The sequence below is a fragment of the Camelus bactrianus genome, chromosome 10 (genome assembly GCF_048773025.1).
Source record: "Camelus bactrianus isolate YW-2024 breed Bactrian camel chromosome 10, ASM4877302v1, whole genome shotgun sequence".
Classification (NCBI taxonomy): domain Eukaryota; kingdom Metazoa; phylum Chordata; class Mammalia; order Artiodactyla; family Camelidae; genus Camelus; species Camelus bactrianus.
Genome location: NC_133548.1, coordinates 59,754,194 through 59,771,603, shown reverse-complemented (window position 1 = coordinate 59,771,603; position 17,410 = coordinate 59,754,194). Strand labels below are relative to the sequence as shown.

The 17,410-nt window shown below is 38.9% G+C and overlaps 1 non-coding gene across 1 annotated transcript; it reads left to right on the top strand.

The window, feature by feature from the left end:
- Positions 1–6,098: 6,098 nt before the first annotated feature.
- On the top strand, positions 6,099–6,287 carry LOC123613832 (U2 spliceosomal RNA). Its single transcript, XR_006721274.2, has one exon. It is a non-coding gene; the product is annotated as a U2 spliceosomal RNA (small nuclear RNA).
- The last annotated feature ends 11,123 nt before the right edge of the window (positions 6,288–17,410 follow it).

Sequence of the window (17,410 nt, the reverse complement as noted above, 5' to 3'; positions counted from 1 at the left end):
TTGCACCCCCGCCAGAAGTGGCTCTGTGCCCCTTTCCCCCCCCCCCTTTCTTCCACATCTGCACAACTTTGAAGACTCAGCTCATGTCACTTCCTCTGGAAAGATTCCGTTCTCTCACACCACAACACCCTTCCCCTGTGTTTCTTTGGACTCTGTCTTGACCTTCATTATAGATGCCACAGGGAATATCTTTTCTCTTCTCCATCTTCTTTAAAGCATTAAATATAGACACCATGTCTCATTTCTACATTCCCTCCACTTTTTTTTTTTTTTTTTTTTTTTTTTTTTTTGCCTCAAGCCTAGCCTGTACTTAGTACTCATTAATACTTCTCTTGAGACTGACAGGTCAAACTTTAAGATAAAAATAAGATCAAAGTTCCAAGTAAAGATAAAAATAAGCAGCTTTACCTTTAATTGGAGAGTGGATGGCAAGTTTGGGGATCTTCCAGCATGTTGTTCTTAGCAAGTTTTTGTTGTTGGTATTTGTTTCATTTTGGTTTTAGGGTAGGGTACATTTTTTTTTTAATCTCTAAAAGGGGAATAATAATTACTATTCAAGGTGATTGTAAGATTTGAAGAAGACACCATGTAATGTGCATAATGTGGTATTTGGACCAAGGTGAGAAATCAATAGATGTTGCTAATCTAACCCAACTATCAGAAGTCTTTTCATAAAAAACAACTTACACGCAAAACTAGTGACTGACATAGACTTTACTAAAGATTTCAAGGGGAAAATAGAGAAAAGAGTTTACATCTTGTTCCCTACCACAAACCACAGAATATCCTCAATGGAAGACTCTTCTGGCCATAATGGTACCAGGGATTTCCTCTTTGACCCTTGGGTAACTACCTAGAGTGAGAATGGTTGACTTATATGATAGATGAATGCTGAACTTTAAAAAAAAAACTGCTAAGCAGTTTTACACAGTGGTTGTACCATTCTACATTCCCACCAAGAGTATATGAGAATTGCAGTCTTTCCATACCTTAGCCAACTTTTGGTATAGTCAGTCTTCAATTTTAGCCATTTTATATCTTATATCATAACAGTCTTATATCTCTAATACATAAAGAATTACTTAAATTAGTAAGAAAAGAACAATAAAAAAATGGACATGATTCTTGAATAAGTGCTTAACTAAACATGAGATGGCTCATTCGTCTGCTGAGAGTAGGAGCAGGAAGATCCTAAGGAGAAGGATGAATCTTTAAAACAGGCCATGAAAGGAATGAAAAGAATTCATGACCAGGAGCCACAGAAGGATTCCATGGGAACACTGGGAGCCTTGTTGAAGCATTATTCAGCAGGGCCGCATCATTTCTCCAACACTGTTCAGTCTTTGGGGAATAGCAATGGACAATCAGGGTCCAAGTCAGAGATAGTAACTGTTGCAACGAATTATTCAGCAAGGGGTATCAGGGTGAGATCACTGCATTAACAAATAATCCCCAAATTCCAATGAACTACTTTAAAAAAAAAGTTTGTTTCTTACTTGACATTGACGTGTAGGTCAGTGGATGGTCTCTGCTCTACGCAGTCTCTCAGGCACCCAAGATCTTTTGTCTTGTCTCTCCTGTAGGTCTTTGCAGTTCTCCTCATTCATCCAGTGGTTGAAGCGAAAACGCTAGGATTAGACTTCGGAGGCTTTGCTGAGCCAGGCCTGGTAGCGCTGCTCATCACTTCCATTCAAACTCCACTGGTCAGAACGTTGTCATTGGTTTTATCTAAGTGCCAGGGGAAACGGAAAAAGAAATCACATGTCCTGGAGATGAGGGTAGTAAAGACACTGGTGACCACTTTCAGTCTCTTACAAGCAGAAGTCAGGTACCAGAATATTTTTCAGTATAAGACAGAAACAGACACACAGGAATTTTTCAAACTCAGTTTACATAGGGACATGATGTATTATACACCCCCATCTCCCCTTCTCCTCCTGAAAGCTGGTTCATGCCCCCACTTCCTTAACTTCCTTAGCACTTAGTGCCCAGTCTTCCTTTTTACCTTATTCCAGGCATCACCTCTCGGTTGTATATTAGCATTCATGTTCCTCCATCGACTCTCAGCCCTGTGCCGAGAGCCCACCTTTGTGCGTGAGTTCACTCCCTCTACAGATATCCATTCCTGCTGCCTGTGGTCTGATTTACACCTGTGCTTGGGTAGTGGGTTTCCTCTGCTCTTTTCTTTGCCTGTTCAAAGTCTTTCTTATTCATCAAGGCTCAGCTTAGTTCAAAGGACACTTCTCTGTGAAGTTTTTCCGTAATAACTAAATAACTAGGCTGTAGACCATTTTTAGATTCTAGATCTTCCATTTATTTATTTTGATCTTAAGACTGTGAACTGAAGCGCTTTGAGGGTCTTTTTCACTCATTGGCAAAATGGAAATAACAGTTGTCTTACAGAATAGTGGTAAAGATTCAAATCTAGTACATAAAAGTGCAAAGTATCTAGTGGATAATAGCTGTTCAAGAATCCCAAATGATCATTTCTATCCTGCTCAGAACTTCTTTGGCATCTTTATTTTATCAGTTCTTTCACGTCTTATCCCATTTCCCTTGTGTTACTTGTCTTCTCCTTGTACTGGATTTTGGATCACGCACAATTTTTTTTTCTTAAGCGTGTGTGTATGTGAGTGTCTGTGTGTGTGTGTGTCAATTCTGAATAGGGCTGAGCACATTTATTCATGGCACAGAGCCAATAAATGTGTTTCTCATCAGAGAAGTTCTGTGGTTCTCATTAGAAAAGTAGGTGGTGAAAAGATTTAAGCTAATGTGTTCAGTACAAGAAACACAGAGACACTCTTTTTTAACAAGAAAGAATCCTGTATAAGCAAACACAAAACATATTTAGTAGACATGGAAGTACAACATGAACTGTACCAAGTTTCACAAATACAAAGGATTATTATTACAAAGCACAATAAAATTGAAGTTAAAATTTTGTGTCCTCCAGTTACCATTAAGAGAGTCCAGTTCACAACTGCTTTTTTTCTTATTGTTTTCCTTCCCAGAAAGTGAGGCAGAATGATTCCCTGTTGAGAGAAATTAAACTTGTTGGTCATTTCCCACCAAAAAATTGCTTGATAGAGCCAAATACCATTCTGTATCTGCTAAATACTGAAGAAAAGACCCATTGGCATTTGGTTTAAGCAACTAGAGAGAGGCTTCAGCATGTGACCAATTATTCATGTATACTGGAGAAAAACTTGACAAAAGATTCAAAAATTAAAGGCCCACACCAAAATAAGTGGTCTTTAACATATTTTGTGTATTTCAGATTCACAGAGTTTTTTCCCATCACACATGAAACTGACAAATATACCAAACCCTTTTACTGTATGTAGTGTTCATCTTTGTATAGATCTTTTCAGGAAGGCTTTACAGCTTTGAAGTTGCTGTTCCTTATGTGTTTCTAAGAAACTATAAAGTTACCAAGTTAGTACATGGAATTAAAAACTGGGGCTGAAATAAAGAATAAAGACAACTAAAAATATTTCATGCCCTCATTTTTTTGAAAGCTTGAAGCAATTTTTTTTTAAGAGTTTATGTTATGGCCCTAGTTGAAAATACTTCTATCGTTGCCATTTTATTCTGTAGAGCATTAAACTAACATGGAATCTAGGTTGCTTCTGATTAGATAAAGCCTTTTCAGGTTTAAAGATCTCCTGCCTACTCTAGGGACTTCTGTAATTAAACAAAATGTGAGAATGTCACACGTGTTTATATAATTTATTAAATTAGAATTGATTCTGATAACTAGCCATTACGTATAGGGCAAAATGCATCTGCAGAATGCTCAGTCTTTTGCACACACGCACTGGCTTCCTTCCATAACAACGATATATTAAACACCTACTATGTGAGGCTTGGTACAAGTTGCTTTACAGATTACACCTATTGGCCAGAGTGCAATCCCCCTACCCTCTTTGCCACTCACCAGCTACAGACACAACCAGAAAAGAAGTTCTGGAACCAGTCATCTTGGGAAAAGGTATGGCCAGCTAAATCTACCACCCTGTTTTTCTTGGCTATGTCCCAAGATAAAAAACTCTCTGCTCATCTGCACTTTTAGGTACTCTGTCACCCTAACCATCCATCCATCCACCCATTCATCTATCCACCCATTCATCTATCCATCCATGCATCCATTTATTCAAAACTATTCAAAAGTATGCACTGACTTACTGTGAGTTAGGTACTTCCCTAAGGGATGCAAAAAGATGTGGTTTCGAATCCCACAGAACTTTAGTAGAAGAGATGGTACTCAAGTAGTTACCTAAATACCGAAGCAGTTATGTACTAACATAAGAAATATGGTAGAAAGGTATCATATGCTATGAGACAGAATAACAGTGAGGTCTAATTTTACTTTGGGGATTGAAAAAAAAAGAACTTTAAGAAAATAGCATTTAAACTGGGTATCTAAGGATGACTAGGAGTTATTCAAGTAAGAAATGGAAGGAGCGGGTAGAGTATTCTGGGAAGAAGCTCTAGTGCTGACTGTGTCTAAGCGTTAGAGTAACTGAACGGGGACTAGTGAGGCAATAGCATGGTAAGTAGAGGAAGGAACAGAGGGAACTAGAGCCAGATTATGGAGGACTCAATATGCCTTTCAGAGGTTTTAGATCTTTTCTTAAAACTACTAGAAAGTATTTACACTACTGATTATTTTATGTAATATAATCTTTATAATACTTATAAATCACAAGTATTTATAATACTAATAATTTAAAGCAGAGGACTGACATGATCAGATTTACCTTTAGAAAAAAATCACTCTGGTTGATGGTGAGGAGAAGATATACAGAGAGGGTCCAGAGAAGATATGGGATATTAGACAAGAGCTAATGATGGTCCCTTGGACAATAAGGGTAGCAGAGTTGAGAGCTATTTGTCATTTAAAATAAAGAAGATAATGACTGTTGTAGCCACCTCCAAGATGTTTCTCAATGAACCTCACCTCCTGGTATTCATGCTCTTGTATAAGCTAGTTCCATAGTAAATCTCAGATTGACCGGTGTGACCAATAGAATGTTACAAAAGTGACAATGCATGACTACCAAGGTTAGATCATAAAAGGCATTGCAACTTCTGCTTTGGTGTCTTAAATCACTTATTCTGGGGAAAGCCAGCAGCCATGTCCTGAGTACACTCAACAGCCCTTTGAAGAGGTTCAGGTGGAGGAGAATTAGGGCTTCACATCAGCAATCAGGAGCCGACCTCAAAGTGGGTGTTTCTGTCAAGCCTTCAGATCAGTGCAGCCTTGGCTGAAATCTGACTATATTCTTAAGAGAGACTCTAAGCCAGAAGTGCCCAGCAAGTCATATCTGAATTCTTGAACCATAGAAACTGTGAGAGATAACAAATGGTTATTGTTTTAAATTACTAATTTGTTGCACAGCAATAGGCACTTAATATGGTGATACTGAATACCGTAACTGACAAAGAGGGAGATATCAAGGATAATTCCTAGATTTCTGGCTTTCAGAGCTGATTTGATATGCTTTTACAAATAATGTAGGCAGTGACCTAGTTTTTTGAGGGTAGAACAAATCAGTTTTATTTTTGATGGATTTGGGGTGCCTTTGGGACATCTAGTGATTACAAATATCAGGATTCTTAGTTGCAAGCAAAGTAAACAAGCTTTGTCTGACTTATACAGAAAATAATTCACTGGGAAAAAATCTTTGGAAGAAAAATATGAGAGAAAAATCTACACAGACTTGTAGTAGACAAATATTGCTTAAACAGGACACAAAAAGCACTGGACATATAGAATAACCTGGAAATTCTCCTCTTCAAAATGTTTCTTTATCAAAAGACATCATTAAGAGAATGGATAGATAGAAGCAACCGAAGAGTGAGAGAAGATTTTATATACATATATAGATATAGATATATCTCAAAGGAATCATACCCAGAAAACTGAAAAAAATCTACAAATATTTGCAGTGTGTATGTTAACAAAGCAGTATATCCAAAATATACAAGAACACCTACAAATTAATGAAAAAGGCGAAGATCTCAAGAGAGAAATGGTCATAGGCTTGAATAAGCAGTTCAGAGAAGGAGCTACCCAAATGAAAAATATATACACGATAATTTCTTGGCCTCTTGGCTAAGATCAAGTGTAGTATCTGTTCTTATCAGTTTAATATCTGATATGTCATCTATCCAAGGACAATATATTAAATGGATTTGGAGCAGGGAGTTGGAATAGGAGCTTTCTCCATCCACTCCACGCATTGACCTGGTATTGCAGTACCTCCAGGAAAAGTGTACCAAAATAACAATAATAATAATTATTATTACTATTATATATATGGAAAAATGCCCAATTTCATTGTTGCTAGGAATTGAATGTTTATGTTCCTCCTCCAATTCATTTGTTGAAACCCAAATCCTCAATGTGATAGTATTTGGAGATAAGGCCTTTGGGAAGTAACTGGGTCTTCAGGGTGGAGCCCTTAGGATGGGATTAGTGCCCTTATGAGAAGAGACAAGAGAGAGCTTGCTTCCTCTCTCTCAGCCATGTGTGAATACAGGGAGAAGGTGGCTGTCTATAAGCCAGGAAGTGGGCCCTCCTCAAACATTAGATCTGCAAAGCCTTGATCTTAGACTTAGCCTCCAGAACTATGAGAAATAAATGTTTGTCATTTAAACCACTTCGTTTATGGTTTTTATTGTTATAGGAGCCTGAACTAAGACAACTATTTATCAAGGGAATTCAAATTAAAACTAGTTCAACACTACCACCTAGTCACCAAAGTGACTACAATGAAAATGCCAGAAAACACCTGGTGTTGATGAGAATATACAGAAACTGGGCTTCTTATACACTCTAATAGAAGAGTAAACTGTTACAATCACTTCAGAGAATTGTTTGAAAATATCTAATAAAACTGGACATTCACAAACCCTAGGAGCCAGCAATTCCACTCTTCAGTATGTATCCAATTGAATTGCATACACAATTTTACCAAAAGAAATGTTCTGAACAACAAGGCCATATGACCTTGAGCAAGTTATTTAACCTCTCTGTGCATTAGTTTCTTCATAGGGGTTTGACATATTTCTGGCTGCATCCTCTGGGACAGTGAGGTCCTTCAGTGTCCTGTATCCTGATGCTCTCTGGCTGGAGGGAACTCTGTGGGCCATCTTAAGGACCAGCAACAGCTCCAGAAAGTTGCCCAGGGCTGCTTCGACAGGACTTGTAAGACAAAACCAAACTTCCTTCTCCATGCAGCAAAGACTGGGCTGGCTGTCCCTCCACTCCTTGGAACACTCACATTGTCTGCAGGGTAGGGGCCTTGTAAAGCAGTCTCTTTTTTTTTTTTTTTTTTTTTTTTGACAGGGTTGTATTTGGACTCCATCATTTGTATTATGTACATATATACATATTGATATACACATATACATATGACTACCTCACCCAGTGTTATCTACCGGCCCCACCCCTCAGCGCTATGCCCCGCCCCTATCCAGGCCAACGCCTTAGTTGTTTCCGACCTGCCATATATATATATATCTATGTTGTTCAGAAATGTTCTGAACAACATGACAAATAATAGTGGAGATAGCCCCTATTTGGCAATTACTCCCATGTATATAGGAAAATGGATTAATAAATTGTGTATTTTCACCTATAGGTAACTATAAACCAGTAAGAATGAATAGGCCTATAGCTATATGCAAAAATGTGGATGAATCCCAACAACATAATGTTAAGTAAAAGAAGCCAGACACAAAGAACTGCATGAAACTATTCATTCAAAGTTCAGAATCTACAGTTTTAGAAGTCAGGGTTATGGCTACCTTTGTAAGAGAGGCTGTAAGAGGAAGTAGGCATAAAGGAGGCTGCTGGAGGTGCCAATGACACATTTGTTGTTTGCAGTTTGCAATCATTCTTTAAGCCTATGCACTAAGGATTTGTTCACTTTTCTGTATCAATGTTGTATTTCAGTAAAGAGTTTAAAACAAGTAAAAAAAAAATGTTATCTAGTGGCTCACAGAACCACCACTCTGGTGCAGAGCCAGGTCCATGAATACAGACTCAGGAACAATGGCCAAAATTATGCCATAGAACTGGTCCGATGAGAACCCAGCTGTGGACACCGTAGCTTGCAACCCTGACCCTGTGAGTTCTGAGCACTGAGTCCTGTCACCAACTCCACCACAGCTGCTGGATCATTTCTCCCTTGACACCACAGCCAGAGGAAATGTCTCACAAATTTCAAATCATTATGTCACCAGTTCTCCATTCAATGTCTGTGGCAGGCACATCTGATAGATGGATCCTATGCCATGTCCCTGGGCTCCCACTACAAGGATAGATGGGAAAGCAAGGATTTGGAATTTTAAACTTCTATTGTGGGACAAGGGCGCTCTCTCTCTCTCTCTTAATTTCCTCAAACAAGAAAAGAGGGTTCACATGCTAGGAGGTTAAAAACAAGGTCAGATTTTTTACTACGATTTGTCACACAGTAGCAGGGATTTGTCAGGATGTGAGCCTGTAACTCACAGGAAAAATCTGGGCCTGAGATATAAATTTGGAATTACTAACATGTAAATGTCTCTTAACCCCGAGGGTATGGAGAACATCATCAAGACTACAGAAAGAAAAGAGAATGAGGCCTCATCAGGTCCAGCTCTGAGGAATTTCAACATATGACAGAACGTAAAGAAGGATGGGCTGCAAGGCTGATAAAGAAGTAAGGAGGAGAGCTAGAGGAGAGTGGGGTCGCAGAAGAGAAGGGGGTCTTTCAAGAAAGAGGGAGAATTTAATTGGGTCAAGTGATGTTGAAAAGACAGTGAAGACCAGGTGCCAAAAAATACACATTCTTTATGAAGACAAGGAGGTCACTGGTGACTGTAATAGGTGCTGTTTTCATGCAGTGACAAAGCAGAGATGTGGGAAGGCAGATTAGGATGGACTGAGAAGTGAGTGGGAGGATAAAGAATGAAGACAAGTGTAAATAACTATTTTGAAAAGTTTAATGATGAAAGAAAGCAGCAAAATTTTCTTTTGTCTCCATTAATAACACTTGTCTTCCTATACTGCCACCCACACCTTGTACTTCATAATAATTTGTAAAACCCAGGACATGGCTCTTTTTTTTTTTTTTTTTTTTTTTTTTTAAGGGTACTGGCTACTCTCACTAGAAACTCTTTAAAGGTCATGTCCCATATTCATTTTTTTCATACCTTTATATTCTAAGGGCTTAAAACAAATTTTCAAAATAAATGAATCAATGTTTTAAGGTACAATCTTCATAGGGACCTTGAAAAGGTAAGTGGTGAGAAAACTGAGACTGATAAAGCTTGCCTAATGTTTTCACGTTTATCTAGCTAAGCCTGTGAGTGGAAGAGAAGATTTAAATTGCAGTGTACTGTTAGGCTACACTGCCTCCTGAAACCTTCACATGTATGTATAAATTACATCATTCTCATGGTCATGCGTCTCCATTTCTAGACTTTGCACCTTCACGCCAGGGAGCAAGGAAGAAAACAAAGACGCAAAGAATGAGAGATGTATGCCAGGTGAGTCTGTTACATTTCATCAAGGAAACACTGCTTTTCTGAAAGATCCACCCAGTAGCCTTCTGGTAATGTCTTCTTGGCCAAGCTACCAGGAATAAAATGAAGCCTGTGACATCAAATTTCCCAAGTACATTGTTGTCCTGAATAAAACTGAGGCTATGTTAGTTGTGAAGAAGGAAAGAACCAATATTGGGTAGATAACTAGCAGCAACTAGCTCAGCACATAATCAGAAAACCATATATACAGAAAATTACCACTGGAATCGTATATACGGATAATTACGACTGGGAAGGCTCCTTATTAAAGTTATGAACACAACACAACTAAATTTTCTCCACCGGTAGAATATAATCATCTTTTTTCTTTCTAGTTGAATGCCCGTTGTTATAATACCTAGCATTTCATTTGCTGCCTTGGCATGGGTCATAGGGTCCCAAAGCCCTAACAGTTCGTCTTCTACCACCAGACATGCCTCCTGCCCAGAAGGAAAGTCCCCTCACGCAGCCAGTTCCCCTGCCAGCCGGACCAGCTGCACTCCACCTGGGCCTTGCTGCATGATTGCCTGCTGACCTGTGGAATTTTTCAAACAAACCAGTCACACTCTCCTGTAGGAACCGAGGGGCGCCTCATCCACTTGTTAATCTAGAGCCTGCCTCCCACCACTCCTGCTTATTCACTCCCCTCAAGTACAGTCTTCGTGGCCCTAAGTGGTGAGGAATGTCCTCCTCCCCCAGCCTGAGTGTATGTGACCAGTAAACAGCTGTCAATCTCATTTGTCCAGAGTTGGGTGTCCTGTGTTTGATCATCTTGTATTATTTGGTGGGGTGGGGGAAATCCCTCCCTCACCAACGGGGTGAATAGGAGGTGATCTAAATAGTTGAGCAACAGAAAATTGCTAAAATTTGACGGGTTTTCACCTGTAAAGATAACAAGTTTATATGCTTACTTTAGTGACCATGCTGTTCCCAAAACAGAAATTCTTAAATTATGAAATCACTCCCGTTCGACAAGATGGTTATCCCGTGCTAGGCATGTGGAAAGAGACTGGATGAGGGAAACAAAACTCCTTTTGCTCTCTCAATAAGTAGAACAGATGGCATTTTGAATTTCTCTTTCTCTGTCTTCCTAGTACTTCATTTCTATATACCTGTGTTTACATATGGATGTGTGTGTATGTGCTTATCTTGTTCTCTGGCTCTCTGATCTCTCTTCCTAGTACATTTAATTAATGTAAGGTAACTGAAATTCCTTGAGAAATCATGAAAATTGTACCAACTATTGTAAAACTGACTCATGCTTTATGGGAAGTTGGGGAGTCTTCCGAAGACATGTAAGATTGTTGTTGTTACTCTAGTATTACAAGTTTGAACATCTGCTTGGAGAAATTTAGGGAGATTTAGGGAATTATTTTCTCGTCCTGAAAAATTGTTGAGATCTGTGTGTCTCTCAGGAAATGGCAAAAGGAAGCAACTAAAGGTCTACAATAGAATGAACATGATGAACACCTTCCAATTTATGGGCTTGAAGACCAGTCCCATCCTCAACACCCCACATAAAATTATACTGAAAGATAGACACATAGATAGAGATAGAGACAGAGATATTTCCAAAATTCCAAGGGGAAATCTTCTTGAGCGAAAATTGTCTTTAGTTGCTTTTGAGTGATTCCTTTAAAGAATATGGAGAGACTTGCTGTTCACCATTCTGAATGGCCTAACAGAGTTTGAATGTCGACATTTCTGCCTTAGGAGAGGTGATTAAAAGGGATCTGATTATGGTCATCCCTTGGTATCCATGGGGAATTGGTTCCAGAACACCCTCCCACTCCCTGCGATACCAAAATCTGTGGATTCTCAAGTCTCTTATATAAAATGGGGATGGTACATGCACCCTCAGTACCCATGGATATATCTGCAGAGTCCACATCCACAGATTCCACCAGCCACATTGGTTGTTTCCACTGGTTGAACGCGTGGCTGTCGGATCCATGAATATAGAGGGCCAGAGCATCAATCTTTGAGCATCCTGCAGTTTTGCCTATGGGCTTTGACTTGTGGGCAAACTTAATTTCTACTTCCTTTTCCAAAGGAGATACACCAGCTCAAATGTCTAGATGGCTCAAGTGTGCAAAATAAGCCTACCTTCAGCAGAGAACTGAAAGCAATGTACATGACATTTAAACACTGAGAAGTGTTTTCTTGAGAAATTTAAAAAAGAAAAATTATTTGACTTGCTTTTGTATCCTGAAATTTCTGTCCCATTTTATTTCAAAGAATTATAAACAACTTAGCCATATTTCTTGAGAAAAACATTTCTAAAACAGCTCTGCCTCTTGCTATCATTCACTGTGTTTGTTTTCTTTTAAATTACTTCAAAAAAATATTTACTGAGCATCTCGCCAGTTACTGGGCTAAGAATGGTGCATGCAAAAAAGAAGAAGGCATTCAATGATAAGTTTTTAGAAAAGGCGATGTTGTCTTTTTCATGTTTGCAGCCCACCAGAGCACCTTGTACAGACACATCGCACATTTGTTTGATTGGTTTCATCGGGACTGAGTTACACTACCACTGGGATTTTACCAGTGTTCTTCCTATGAATTGAGCTTGGATGGGTGGTCCTAGAAAACCAGAGCTACTCAGGACATAGAGAAAGCAGGAAAGTGTTACGGGAGTTCCAGTCCACCTTCAATAGTAGGTATCATTTGAGAATTCCAAGTAGCAGGTTTGACCGGGGGTACCTTATCTGCTAGGAATCTTCAATCTTCTCGGCTATCCCAGCACAGTTCGCTTAGTTTTGAGAAGGAACATACAGTAGCCCTTGAATAGCACCCCACTGAGAAGTAAGAATAATGATTTACTACCATGAACACCGGTGGAATGGAGACACAAGCTTTGTTTATGGGTTTAAGTCATCTATCCAGATCTGGATGGTATCCACCCAGCAGGTCCTCCGTGAAGGAGATGATCTGAGAGAAGAGAGCTGTGTTGATGCCCTGGCCAACACCAAAACGCACCTCTGCTCTGACCTCACTTGATATGATGGCCTCTAGCTCAACAATACCCGTTTGCCAAGACAAATCGTTTACAGATAAGGCACAGTGATGATTCATTCTTTAGACAGAAAAAAATTACTATGGAACAGAAAGTCGGCATTAAACGGACCAAAATTAATGGAAAGAATATTTATGTCATGACATATCTAAGTACAGTGAAAATTTTCAAGAAGAAATAAAATCCATGAGAACTTGGCAAAGCGTTAGCAATCTCATATTTTACAAAATGGGGAAAGAAAACAGTACGCACTAAAAGGAAATCTGTCATGATCAATTAACATTCATTGTATCCTTTGAAGCGGATACCTCTTTGAAATGGATGCCTCAGGAATTAGAACTTCAGCCAGGTACTTGTATCATAAAAAAGAAAAGAACCAACTGTCAGGTTCTTTATACCACACTTAAAGGTTCCTAATTAATTCAATGGGTTTTCATTCATTACTATCATGTTTTATTCTGATGCTCATGGCCGCCCAGATTTGGCCTGTAGGAGCTCATTTTAGCTGGCTTCTGTATCATTTTGACATGTCTCCATCATTCCTTGGGCTCTTCTGTCAGAACAGGATATTTATTCCAGGATCTTTTTGTGTTTCCCCTTCCCCAGACCTGCAACCAGCTATTTCTCCATGAAGTCTGTGGTTTTTGTTTTTTTGTGGGTTTTTTTTTTCCCCTTCTGAGAATGGTATTTACAAACCAAGATCTGGATGCTCATGTCTCGCTAGGTGTGTTCACTTACATTGAATTGCTGCTGGCCCTTGGTCCACTCAGTGACCAGAACCAGAGAACAGAGATAAAGATTTAGAAATAGATACACACACACACATACTCCCAGTCACATTTATATTTATATCCACCTATACCCTGGAAATCATAAGGTCACATTATATCTCAAATCCAATCCTACACCACAGGTTCATCCTAGTTTTCTCTCTTTCCATGCTTGTAACTTCCTTTTCTAAAAACAGCAACCTGGCTCACATCAGCTTTATTCTGCCCACTTACTTGTTCGAGGCCTCGGAATGTCAAGGATCTTCCATTACTACTGCCCACTTCGCCCTGCTGCAGACACCCTCTTCTCCCTGCTTGGCTCTGACTCACCTGCCTGAGCTGCCTGCATGGCCCATGTGGCTGCCCTCCTCACTCCACTAAGACCACATACCTTGTGCTATGTCGCACAGGGTTAGGGATCGGGCAACCGACCTGGCAAGGAAGGGTGCGCAGGGGACGAGGGCTCCCAGGTTTGACCCAAAAACTACTAATTCCAGCCCTCAATGTAGGGATGCTCTCTCACCCTGCTCTTGCCCCAGCACCCTGTACGGGGCCATGTCCCCCCGCTACTGGGTTCTGATACAGTCATTGTAACACCCACCTGTAAAGGTGCCCTCCTTACCCTGCCTGGGCTGCGACTCCCTACTCTGTGCCACAATGGCCTTCCTCCAACCACAGACACCTACTGTTGGCCCCACCTATGGGATTTTTGGACTGAATTACTCAGGAAGGGAAAGGAAGGGGGAAAAAAAAATAAAGGGGAGAAAGAAGTAAAGTGGAGGGAAGAATAAGAAAGATGCTAAAGAGGAAGGAAAAAGAAAAATGTACGATTTGGGGGGGAAATAATTCAATCATAAATTTCAAGGAGACTTTGAAGCATATCTGCTGATCCCTAAGTCTGGCTAAATATTGGAGTCACCTGAAGAACTTTTAAAAATTAATATCATGAATGTCCTGGTGAAAAGGCTGTTATGTAACCAGGTCCCTTGATGCCCTGTTAATAGCTCATTCTAGTGCAAAGGTGTTTCCAGTTTATTCTTTGCAGAGCACTGCAGTTTCCTCCATCTTAAGGGGAGTGTGTGTGTGTATGTGTAAATGGAAAGGAGGTGGAAGGGGATCCACTTAATAAAACCCACCCCACTTCCACTTCAACCTGGGCAGAACGGAGCTTCCAAATCCATTTTCTGTATTTGGCTTCTACGCAGCATTCCATTAAAAGGGTTTTCTGTCTTTACAATGATGGGAAGGCACTATACTACAATATTTTACTTCTCTTAATCATTGCATTTGGCCTTTACTGTAATCAAGGCAAATTCTGGAAATTCTCAAGGATTCTTTTAGAAATATAAGCATTCTTCAGCGCAACAAAAATTACTCAAACTTGCCAATCTCACTTAATATTGTATCTGGTAATACAGACCATTTCATAATATTTTGTAAACGTACATTTTAACAGGTTTGTCTTTCATACAAAGGGTAAAGTTTTAAAAAAAAACAAAACTCATTCTTTCTAAGCCAAATCTAATATTTTGGAGACACTGATGATGGGAAATGATGTGCTAGCTAAATCATGGCAAACAGTAGAGCTATAGCTGTTTTTCAGCCACTAAGCAGGTGAACTACAGTGATGGATATATATGTTTTTATGTCACAAGGTCATTAATTTAACAAATTTTCATCCCATGCCTTCTATATGTTCAGCATGTGGAAAATAAGAAGTAATCTATCCTATAAGGAAAGCATTCATACGCTCCCTGGAAAGACACAAAAAAGCAAAAATAATGCAACACTAGCAGTACAAGTATAAAGTTAAAAAGACAGTGCACTATGGAGCCCAGAGAAAGGGCATAAAGGCCAGTCTAGGGGTTTTAGAAAACGCTTTCTGTAAGAGTGAGGTTTGAGCTGCAAAGTTATTCCTACTGGTTATTTATGCCCTTAGGTGTGGCCAGGATGAACTTCGGCATATGAAGTTCTATGTGAAGCCTGTATACTGCACCAACTCTGCTGTAAGATCATCTAACAATCCTGTCTTCTTTATTTTTTTTTAAATTGAAGTATAGTTGATTTACAATGTTGTATTAGTTTCTGGTGTACAGCATAGTGATTCAGTTATATATATATATTCTAGTTTACATTCTTTTTCATTACCGGTTATTACAAGCCACTGATTATACTTCCCTGTGCTATACAGTAGAGCCTTGTTGTTTATCTATTCTGTACATAGTAGTTTATATCTGTCAATCCCAAACTCCCAATTTATCCCTCCCTTCCTCTCCTAGGGCAGTCAACCCAGGCATTAGAAATAAGAGCAAAAATAAACAAATGGGACCTAATTAAACTTACAAGATTTTGCACAGCAAAGGAAACCATAAGCAAAACAAAACAACAACCTACAGAATGGGAGAAAATATTTGCAAATGATGTGACTGATAAAGGCTCAGTTTCTAGAATATACAAACAGCTCATACAACTTAATAACAACAACAACAACAAAAAAACCCAAACAATCCAATCCAAAAATGGGCAGAGCACCTAAACAAGCAATTCTCCAGTGAAGACATATGAATGACCAATAGGCACATGAAAAAATGCTCAATATCACTAATTATCAGGGAAATGCAAGTCAAAACTACAATGAGGTATCACTTCACACCAGTCAGAATGGCCATCATTCAAAACTCCATTAATGATAAATGCTGGAGAGGGTGTAGAGAAAAGGGAATCCTCCTACACTACTGGTGGGAATGTATTTTGATGCAGTCATTATGGAAAACAGTATGGAGATTCCTCAAACTAAAAATAGACCTACCATATGATCCAGAAATCCTAGTTCTGGGTATATATCCAAAGGGAACTCTAATTCAAAAAGATACATGCACCCCAATGTTTATAGAAGCACTATATACAATAGCCAAGACATGGAAACAACCTAAATGTCCATCAACAGATGAATGGATAAAGAAGTTTTGGTATATTTATATAATGGAGTACTACTCAGCCATTAAAAAGAATAAAATAATGCCATTTGCAGCAACATGGATGGACCTAGAGATCATCATTCTAAGTGAAGTAAGCCAGAAAGAGAAAGAAAAATACCATATGATATCACTCATACGTGGAATTTTTTTAAAAAAAGGACACTATGAACTCATCTACAAAACAGAGACAGACTCACAGACGTAGTAAACAATCTTAAGGTTACCAGGGAAAGGGTGTGGGAAGGGATAAATTTGGGAGTTTGAGATTTACAAATGTTAGCCATTATATATAAAAATAGATTTTTTAAAAAAGTTTCTTCTGTATAGCACAGGGAACTATGTTCAACATCTTGTAATAACCTTTAATGAAAAAATATGAAAATGAATATATATATATGTGCAACTGGGACATTGTGCTGTACATCAGGAACTGACACATTATAATTGACTGTACTTCAATCAAAAAAAATTGGCTTTCTGTGCTTTCAATTATCTATGGTCAACTGTGATTCAAAAATATTAAATAGAAATTCCAGAAATAAACAACTCTTGTTTAAAAAAAAAATCACAACTTGTCAACCATCATAGTAATTGATTCAGGCAAAACATATCAACAGATGCTAAAGCTAGCAGGTACAGTTTGAGGAAAAATACAGTATTTACACAGACACAAAGTACTTCTGTCTTATATACAAAGGGAAAAGGGGTAATTTTTAGTAGGGAAATGTGGCAGGCAACCAAGGAATTAGGCACTGATAATAATAGTAGATCATGCCTTTTTACAATTAGCTATTTTAAAATTTTTTATTACTTTAACCCTAGCATCATCTAAAACCTCATTACTTTGCAATGTAATGTATGCTAGAAAAAACAGCAGTGGTGTGTAGGATACTTTGGACTGACTCTCTCAACACCAATTTCAAAAACCTCCATATTGTAGAGGCTGGAAAACTGAAAATCACTTTTTTCAGATTCCCCTGAAGCTAAGATTCTGCCTATGTTTAAGTTTCACCAATCCGATGCACAAGCTTAAAACCTGAATTTAAATTAAGTGGGGGAGAAAGGCCACG